The sequence below is a fragment of the Montipora capricornis genome, chromosome 13, assembly GCF_036669925.1.
Source record: "Montipora capricornis isolate CH-2021 chromosome 13, ASM3666992v2, whole genome shotgun sequence".
Classification (NCBI taxonomy): domain Eukaryota; kingdom Metazoa; phylum Cnidaria; class Anthozoa; order Scleractinia; family Acroporidae; genus Montipora; species Montipora capricornis.
Window position 1 is genome coordinate 39,779,545 of NC_090895.1, and position 10,000 is coordinate 39,789,544.

General features: G+C 43.9%; 1 non-coding gene and 1 pseudogene across 1 annotated transcript; both read right to left on the bottom strand.

Annotated features, from left to right (window-relative positions):
* Positions 1–781: 781 nt before the first annotated feature.
* Positions 782–4,362, bottom strand: LOC138030825 (uncharacterized; annotated as a pseudogene).
* Positions 4,363–6,809: 2,447 nt separating this feature from the next.
* Positions 6,810–6,882, bottom strand: Trnaa-cgc (transfer RNA alanine (anticodon CGC)). Its single transcript has one exon. It is a non-coding gene; the product is annotated as a tRNA-Ala (tRNA).
* Positions 6,883–10,000: the final 3,118 nt, after the last annotated feature.

The window sequence follows — 10,000 nt, forward strand, 5'->3', positions numbered from 1 at the left end:
TGAGGAGAAAACGATTTGTGGAGTGAGGTCTGGCCGGCTATGGATGGAGTTACCGGCCTTCTAATTATTTCGCAGTAACGGCCTTCCGGATCATCTTCATTAAAACGGCGTCAGAATGGCTCGAAAACCCTCGCTAAATGAGACAAGTTGGTTCACACATTTGAGGTAGTGAACCCTTTATTGTCAAATGAGATAGTTATTTCCCCCATGTTTTAAACGATCGGTGATTTTCGCCATATCAATTCTCCTATAATACACCAAATTGCTCGCGTACACCACGTCATTTTCCAGCTCGCATGGGGAGCCTTTGTTCCAGAGTAAAGTAATTTTGTGTGGACGTCAGTAGATGGTATAAATACTCTCAAATCGTTGATGTGATTGGGTCAGATGTTATTGGTCGACTGTCAGTTATACCTACATGTCCCTCCGGCTCATCCGCAAAATAGGTGTTCCGGAGGGGTGTATGTGCTGGAAAAGAAGTGTTGGGAAGTTGCTGGGAAAAGCGGTGTAAGGTGTATTATTAGTATAGTTGGTACCTTGATCATTGTATCGCCAGTCGGCCAATGGTACAGCTTTGGTAATTTTCTTTCTCTTTTCCTTGAGTTTTGTTGGGGATGGGTTTATTATTTCTAACTCCAGTGCAATTTGATTAGATTCATGAACTTTTCTTTGTTTCGGATATCGCTATTCCCGTTGGTTTGTCGTTCGAGGCACCATTGTTGAGAGACATCGTTTATCTTAACATTGGTACATTGGTTCTCCTACCTTTATTTGAAGGTATTCACCCCTTTTTTCGAAGATGTTCTTTCGTAATGTCGAGTAACTCCTCTCTGGCCCTTTCAATTTCTTCTTTCCTTTTCCCTCTTGTGAATTTTTCCATTTCCTTCTGAGTCTCCTCTTCGGCGATCTGCTTTTCCCGTGCTTCTCTCCTTTTTCTGTCGTCTCGATTCCACGTTGCCTCCAGGATCTCTGCCGCTTCTTCCAACTCCCTGCCCCCATTTCTGCTTAATTCCCACACCGGAACCTAGCCTTGTACTTCTCCCCGTCAATCAAGGCCCACGTGAATTATGATCAGCAGCTCGGCGAATGTGGCAGGGTTAGTCGCTGGTGGTCCCACGGATTTAACCTCGCAGTTGAAGCGAATTTCCTCACCTTCTTGTCCGTACCCGGTGCTTCGTCCTGCTCCTGAAGTCCACGTTTCCAGTAACACTCCACCAGCCCCAAATGATCCGCCGAGAAAGCCAACAGATTCTGGTATTGCAGATGTTTCGAAGCTGCCTGTGTGAGGGTCGACACTTCTGTTTCCCTTTACTTTGGGCATCTGCAATGCTGAAGAATATCCCCACCCAGAGTTTGAACTCCAGCTGGAAAATGGCTCCCATAACGTTCCATGAAATTACGTGCGCTTGCCTTGTGTCTTGACGACAAGACTGAATTGCATAAAAGACCACAAAGAGAACGGTTATTTTGAGCTTTGGAAATAGACATGGCCATTTTTCTAGCAGACAAAGAGAGCTTCATTGCATGTAGTGCGAGTTGAAATGTTTTCTTGGCCGTTCTGATGTATTGCAGGACTGATGCACTTGTGGTCGAGGTCTTGACGAACTTGTCCGCTTGTGTTTGTTGTTCGGTTCCATAACCTCCCTTCGCTTCTCCCACGAATAAACCGTAGATACCCTGTCCCACTGCTGCCAACACTGGAGCTTGATGACTCGACGTTTCGGGCGTAATCGGCCGCGACGCCCTTGGCGGAGAATTTCATGACCTTGCTCTCTTGAGTAATGCTTGGATTCGTTAAAATTACTTTCTCAGGGACTAAGAGAAGAGGCCTTCCAGCTGATTTAAGTGGCTCATACTCGGAATAGTAGACCCCACAAAGAGCTCTCCCCACCGCTTGTCTTTGCAATTGTTTCCACGTTGCTCTGGTACATCTCACCTGATTCCACGACGATGCTGTAGTGATTAATAATTTGCTCTAGTTGATGAAGAGTTTCCTCTGGCTTGACTGTCTCCGGCTTAAACCATCCACTTCGTAGTTCAAGAGTTTTTAAAATCTCTGTTAGTCTGTAGTTCACATTTCTCTTTGACGACTCGGATTGGTCTGTAGCCATTGCTTTAGCTGCCGTCATCAGCTCTTTGGCTCTCTCTAGTTTTGCCCCGTCTGCAGCTTTAGCTTCCTTGCTTTCCTTAAGAAGCTTCTCATCTTGTGGAACGGCGGATAGCTGCTCTTTGGGTGATTCTGCAAGCTCTACTAGTCGGTAGATTTCTTTCATTTCTCCTTCGTTGGCTCCTTGACAGCAACTTTCTAGTTCCCCTAGGCTCAGTCTTGGAAGGGACTTCAGGGAGGGTGCCCTCTTGTAAAGCCTTTTGACCCAGTCCTTTGTCACGTCAATTTGCTTCAGCGAGCCTTCCAGAAGTTCGAGCTCTGGTCCTAGTCTTCTTTTCAGATTCTTCAATCCTTCGTCTTCCGTTCGGAAGCTTCTCTGCAAATATATTGAGCAACTTCAGGTAAATTTGTCAGGTATTTTACGACAAGGTCCAGAGCCTCCATGATCAACCCTTTCCTCTCAAGCAATTTCCTCAGCTCTTCGTCCAATCCCAAACCCGCCACGGATTTGAGCTCATTCAAGAGCTTATTTCTTTCTGCTGTATCTGACAATGCAGCTATCTTGCAGCGCAGGTCTCGAATCAGTCCTTCACACTTTGCGGGATCGTTTGCCGGTAAATCGGCCATTATACTTCTTAGTTTATCAGCTGCCATAATGCCTGTGAAGTATGATGAACAAAGAAAGCAATTTTGTATTTAGCAAAAATTTAAAGGTGATCCTTGCATACTGTAAAACTTCAGGAAATTAAAGTGCTACTATGATCCAAAAACCACTTCCCTTTTTCTCCTCAGATTTTGAAAGTGCGTTTTCTTAACCCCAGACTGGCAAAATTTTGAGATTGATTTTTTAGTGTAAGTTTTGGATTTCACGTTCAAAACTGACCGACTGGTCAGAGGGTTGGATCCAGGGAACGTGACGTCATTACTCACGAGACTAAAATATTTCAGCGTTTAAATGCAGCTGTATTATCCCCTTGCTGTATGGTAACAAAAAGATGCTTGTTTTTATCCCGACGCGCGCACGTGTTCTTTTTTAAACTCCGAACTGGCTTATATTACACGCATTTTGATTGGTTCTCACCGATATGATCTGTTGGAAGACAGACGAACACTTGACCTCATTTTTGTCACGCATACGACGAATGTCCAGACAAAATGCTACAGGCTTTTCTCGGTAACTCAACGCCCTGTTTTATTGAAAAGGTTAGGTTTATTTCACTCCTTCATATTTATTAAAAGAAGACATGAATTGTTGTTGGATGAATTTGAAAGGGCGCGGATGAGAATATTTCAAGGGCAAGGCAACAAAGGTTTCCGTGATGTTTTTCTAAATACATGCAGCGCTCCTGACAAATGGGTTTACAAAACGCTAGTGCGATTGTACGTGGAGAACAGTCAAATTGTCAGAAGACAAACTTCTGCCAAATTCTGCGGAGTTTGCCGCGGGACATTTGAAATGTCTGGCTCTAATACAATTTGGCCCTAATGCAATATGAGATAAATAACTCGTATTTGGTTTTTTTTAAATTTGATCTGTTTTCATCCACCATCCATGGCAATTTTGTACGTTTGACATATCGATATTTCTCGGAAAGGTACGGAAATAGATCTGGTCATTGGTTGGATTAACGTAAGCAACAAATTTTGAGGTACTGGACGCAAGCCGAATTGGCGACAAAATGCTTCCTGACCTTTGCCCTTTTCCAAAACCAGAGATAAAATTTCGTCATGATACGAGAAGTACGGGTAAAATTTCGCCCAAAACTAACTTCCAAAAGCTAAGGTGATCTCAGTCTTACCAAAATGGACATCAAAATGAGTCGTTTCGTGATCCCAAAGACGTGATAAAACAGGCATATCATTGATTCCCAATCAAAATTATATTAATTGAGATCAGCTTTCAATTTACAATGCTGTTCCAAAAACGTTTTTCATCGATCACTGCTAAATGTGTGCGAACCTTTGGTTTATTTGCTACTTAATTTGCTACACTCATGAACGACTTTAAAGCTGTCTTCAGCCTGAACCCGAACAGCATTGAGCTGAGCTCATGGATCTTTACGCCGCGGCTATGAGTTCTGAAGAACACTGTTTTCTTAACAGAACGGAGTGCATTACGACGAAGTAAGAACACAACGAAGCCGAGTCTTTTTCTTACTTGTTCTTGTGTTCTCTTTGCGAAACTTACCTCGAATTTGCCTACCGCACGGTTCTCAATGCCAGCGAGTCATTCCCCGTGTAAACTTGATACAGATGGCAACTTCTACCGCAAAACAACACCAACAAAAATTGGGGCTTTTGATTGGCTGCATGTGACCCAAATCTCAGTTTTACCACAAAAATAGAACATTTGAACTTCCGTCGGCCCTCGGCCCAACCTCGTCCCCAGGGTCTCTCTTCTTCGCTTTGGACCCTGGGGACGAGGTTGCCCTCGGTACGATTTTTGTCGCATCAATCGCATGCGACAAGCTCACGACAGGCCTACAACATGACTTACGATTGTCGCAGTGTTTTAAAACATGTTTCAAAATGCTACGACATTTCGTAAGCCGTTGTCGCATGCGACAAAAATCGTATCGTGTAAATCGGTCCTTAGACGACTCTTATTTTATTGACGACGTTTTAAATTTAATACGCGCAATATTATTTTAATGGTACTCTTCTTTCTTAGTCGAGTGATTTTGCAAAAACGTTGTTTTCACCTTGAAAAGTGAGTTTTTGCAATGATTGAAAAAAGGTAAAGAGAGAAACGTTGATATAGTATTCCTTCACCCAGTTATATCAGCGTAATCGCTAACAGGATCCGGTGCTTCCGTTTTGTTACGCTGATCCTTGGTTAGAAAGTTACATTTTGCAGTGATTACTGCATTTCTCATTGAACAAGAACACCCTAGTCTAAGATTTTCGAAGTTTCTTTATCGCGCCGTGCCGTTGGAACCTTCGTATGATATGGTATACAAATCCACTCTCATTTATATCATGACATTATTTAATTCCTTTATTTTAATTTTCGAAAGGTAAATTTGAAAAATGTGCATTTCCGAAGAGACAACTCTAATAAGCTAATGAATCTAGACGGTATTATCCTAAAATTTCTATCACTTGCATTTTTCGTAGAAGAATTCCCCGAGGGGACTTTCCGATAAAAATTAGGGAGTTTCAGCCGACGGCCCCCGGCAGCGACAACGCCACAAAGCAACAATATGATTGGTTAAAACTGTTGAATTTCTTTTCGAGTTTCAGTGATAGGCGGTCGTTGATCTTTAAAACCTTGGCTTTAATAGTTGAGCAGATTTAAAGTCAAGCCGCGACAGGGGATTTTTCCAGGGGAGGAGGCGGATGCAGGCTATTGACGATGGCGCCCGCCAAAAATTTTTGAAAACAGGTTTGCCAGCTGTCATCTTAGTAATCTTAGGTTTTATCAGCCCATGCGGTTACCCGTCTTAGTACCAATCCTCAAAGGTGGCCTCTTAAAAATACTAGCACCGCATCATTTTGTATGGGGGAGTCCTCCTGGGAAGAATGTAAACAGGTACTACTATTTCAATAGCTTTCTCAAATACACCGAATAATTGTAAAATCCTCAACAGAGATAAAAGAACTATTTTAATACATACCATATCCCCAGATCAAACATTTCCAGATCTGAGTTTCGTTATCACAAACAACTTGCTTTTAAGAGTTCTTCACGAATTTCGCTCTTTTGTTAATCAGGAGAGGAACTTAATTGAAGTGTCAAGTCTTCTAGCGCTGGAGCACTAATTGGAAACACAGTAAACTGAAATCAACAATATAACGCAAATCAAATCAAATGTTTGTATTTGAGGAGAGGGGAAAACCGGAGTACCCGGAGAAAAACCTCCCAGAGCAGAGTAGAGAACCAACAAACTCAACCCACATATGACGCCGAAACTGGGAATCGAACCCGGGCCACATTGGTGGGAGGCGAGTGCTCCTACCTCTGCGCCATCCCTGCATCTTCAAACCGATCTAGAGATCGACTTATCCTAAAACAGTTATCATAAATGTCATGTAAATGACAGCTGAACTGTTCCTGTGTAAAACATACGCAGCTGAGCAGAGAACCACCAACCCAATCGTAACAAGACGAATCAAACTCGGCCCATATTGGTGGGACGCGGGTGCTTGCCATGCTCCCCTTATAATGCCATGTCAGGCGCACCTTTACCTTCACCTGTGTCAAATAAGATCCTCTGAATCACTGAAATCACTTGCTATGCATGTTAATAACTGATCACTGGCAGAGAGAAACAGCCACGTTTTGTATCCGATCGAGGCGCAGACCGTAAATCGGGACTTTTCTGGTCTGGTTATTGAACTGCGTATATGAAATCAAGGAATGAAACTATGATCCTCGCAGTTGTGAAGAAACCTACTGTTTTCTTGTATGGTGGCAGTCACTTGGTTGAGCATCGTCGGACTTTCGTGCTGGAGGTCACGGGCTCACAACCCCGGTCGGACCAACACTCAGGGTCTTTATATCATTGAGGAGAAAGAGCTGTCTTTGTTATTACATCTGCAAATGCTCAGACTTTTAAGTCTTCTCGGAAAAGGACTAGAAACCGTAGACCTCATCTCCGAGACGTTAAAGAACTCACACACTTCGAAAGAGAGAAATGTTCCTCGCAATTAACTGGACATTTTAAGCAATTGTCTCTTGCAGTCACCGGGAAAATTCAGGTGGCTCCAATGGGATTCGAACCCATGCTCTCTACGACGCGGGTGCAACGCTCTACCAACTGAGCTATGAAGCCACACAATTAGGAGCCGGTCAATTTGTTGGGATCCGGTGTTCCCGTGAAAGGACTCAATGAAAGAGTTGCTTAAATTGTCCTGATCAGCGCGAGGATCATTTCTCTCTTTCGTCTATAGCCCGCACTTCATTCAAATATCTACAATTCTTTCAACCCACACACTGTTCGTGAAGAGTAGGGGGGAGGGCAGTGCTGGGGGTCTATCTCTCAGAGAATCGTAAACCGCCATGAAATGATGTGGTGATGAGCGGCGTAAAAATCCATTACCATTACCATTTTTCTCTTACTTCACCTCTTTTATGGCAGTTTTCAAATGACTGTCGAAAGTAATTACGCCATTGCAATTGCTACGCTTTGTGATTGGTTTAAAAATCTCGCGCTAGTTTATCAAGCAATGAGAAGGAAAACCAAAACCAATTGTGACTTGCACGCATGATTTTTCCCGCGCTTTCAGCAAGTTACATGCATGGAATTGCTACGAATTGAATTGGTTCGTGGCGCTGTTAGCACCTGCTGTGATTGGTCGAAGTAACTACTTTCGTATTTGTTGTACGACACTTAGTCAAAAACCGATCTATACAGCAAAACGTCAAAATTTGGAAATGATTTGACTCTGAAGATGACTTCTGCTGTCGTGTCACTCCAACAACAGTCCTGGTCACTTGTACGAAGACCCGAACGGTCAATCTTTATCTACGTATAAAGAATTGAAATTCTTTTGTTGGAAAGAAAAGTATAGGGTAAAAGCGAATCCGTTACCATCACTTAAGGACACAAAATCGTTAGATCATACACCCGAGGAACATTTGCAGTCACTATCTTTTATTGGTGTATATTTTGCCGGTAAAATCCATCTCAGGTTGCATCTGTTTTTACCTAGGTTAAATTGGTGATCATCATTTTTATACCTAGGTTGAATATGCACTCTACCTAGTTTAAAGCAGTTATCGAACCCCCCAAAAAGAACGGAAAACACCTCTACATTCCCTCAAGCTCTGTCTTACGCATCACAACAAATCTTACATTTTCGCATCATCTTATCAGTTTACGTATTCATACACTAATCCATTCAGTCTCAACATTACATCGTAGCGAGGGTAACAAAGAATAGTACTTACTATACACTTGCCGGTAATCGAACTCGGACCCTCTAAGATCTATACCAACCCAATCGACCCTTTATCTGTGGAAGAGGAGTGGAAAACAATCCGGGATATGATCTCTGATTCTCGGTTTTACAAAGAGGAAAAATCAAGATTGGTTTGATGAGAATGATCAAGAGATCAGCCGCCTCATTGACGCAAAACGCCTCGTGCGACTGGCCCATGAGAACGATCCCCGGTCTCGACTCAAAGAGGCTCGATACCAAGGCCTTAAGAGACAATGTCAGACCAAGCTCAGAGAGATACAGAACACAATGGTGGAAGCAAATTTCTAGCGAACTCCAACAGTTTGTATCCCTGATACTCGCGATCTTAGAAACTTCTATGTAGGTGCAAAACAGCTCTATACGGTCCAGCACGTACATCAACTGGACCCTCCTGGCTGCGGATTCCACAGCCGTCCCAACGGACCCGCTTGACATCCTCGAACGCTGGAAAGACCACTTCTCCACGCTACTAAACCAGGAATCCACTGAGAAATGCCTCATCTCATCCCCCTTAACCCTGTATGAGTCAACCACCATCTCTTGTGGAGTTTGAGAAAACAATGAAGAGAATGCCCCAGGAAAGTCCCCCGGCCCTGACAACATCCCGTACGAACTGATTCAGCACGGTGGCCTTCAGCTGAAGAGCCGCCATTTCAGTCTCATCTTGAGAACGTGGGAAAACCAACAAGTTCCGAAAGACCTCAAAGACGCCGTTGTTATTACCATCTTTAAGAAAGGCAATCGTAAAGCCTGTGGAAAATGTCGTGGCATTTCTCTTCTCTCGATCGCTGGCAAGATCTTCGCCCGGATCCTCTTGAACAGCTTGCAAGTAGTTGTAGAGCAAATCCTCCCTTAGTCCCAGTGTGGCTTTCGACGAGCCCGCGGCACCATCGATCTCCTGTGCCAGACAAATAGAGAAAAGAGCAGGGAGAGGCAGAAACCACTATTCTTTGTTTTTTACGATCTGGACAAAGGCATTGACAAAGTCCCGAGAACAGCCATGTGGATGGTCCTCCGAAGACTGGGATGTCTAGATCACTTTGTAAGCCTGATCCGTGAACTGCATCAGTGAAGGTATGTCTGGACGTGTGTTTCATGATAACAGGCTAACGGGAGAGTTCACCATGACATCAGGTCTGAAGCAGGGCTGCGTCCTCGCCCTTACACTCTTCTCCCTGTACCTGGGCGCTATGCTTCATGATATTTCGCCTAACAATCCTGGCATCAACATCCAATACCGCCTTGACGGAGACATTTGCAACACTTCAAGACTTCGATCACTCAGACATACCTCCATCAGATCCACCACAGAGCTCCAATATGCAGATGACAATGCCGCCCCACGGGATTCCACGAATGACTTGCAGCAACCGTCAACAACTTCAGCAGCGCTTACTGCCATTTTGGCCTCACCTTGAACGTCAAAAAGACCAAGGTGCTTGCCCAACCCGCTCCAAAAACGTCTCTCCCAGCTAGTTATTAACATTTCCATTGGTGAAACCCACCTCGAGCAGGTAGATCAATTCCCATACCTCGGTAGCATCCTTTCATCTAACTGCACCGCTGAGAAAGACGTTGACCAGCGAATTGGAGCTGCACATTCTGCATTTGGCCTACCACCCAAGTCATCTTTGTACTTTGTAAATACACTTAGTTCGCGCAAGTGCACCAGTCATGATTTCCAGGAATCGTGTGGAAAGGGAATGTAGGGCTAGGGAAAGAAAATAAATGTTATCGTTTGCGTTTGGAGAGAACCCTTGAGTGCATTGATTTGATAAGGCCGTCCATATTTAGAAGATGCACAACGATTTTGATAAGCATCAGAAAGGTGTCCCCTTGCTATTCTTCCAAACGTCAACGCCATTCGCGTATGGGAATACTAAACACTTAATGACTGGTCCCTCGGGAAACAGTTCATTTTGTTTTCCGATAATCTTAAAGTTTCCCCGAGGCGCAGCAGAGGGAAGC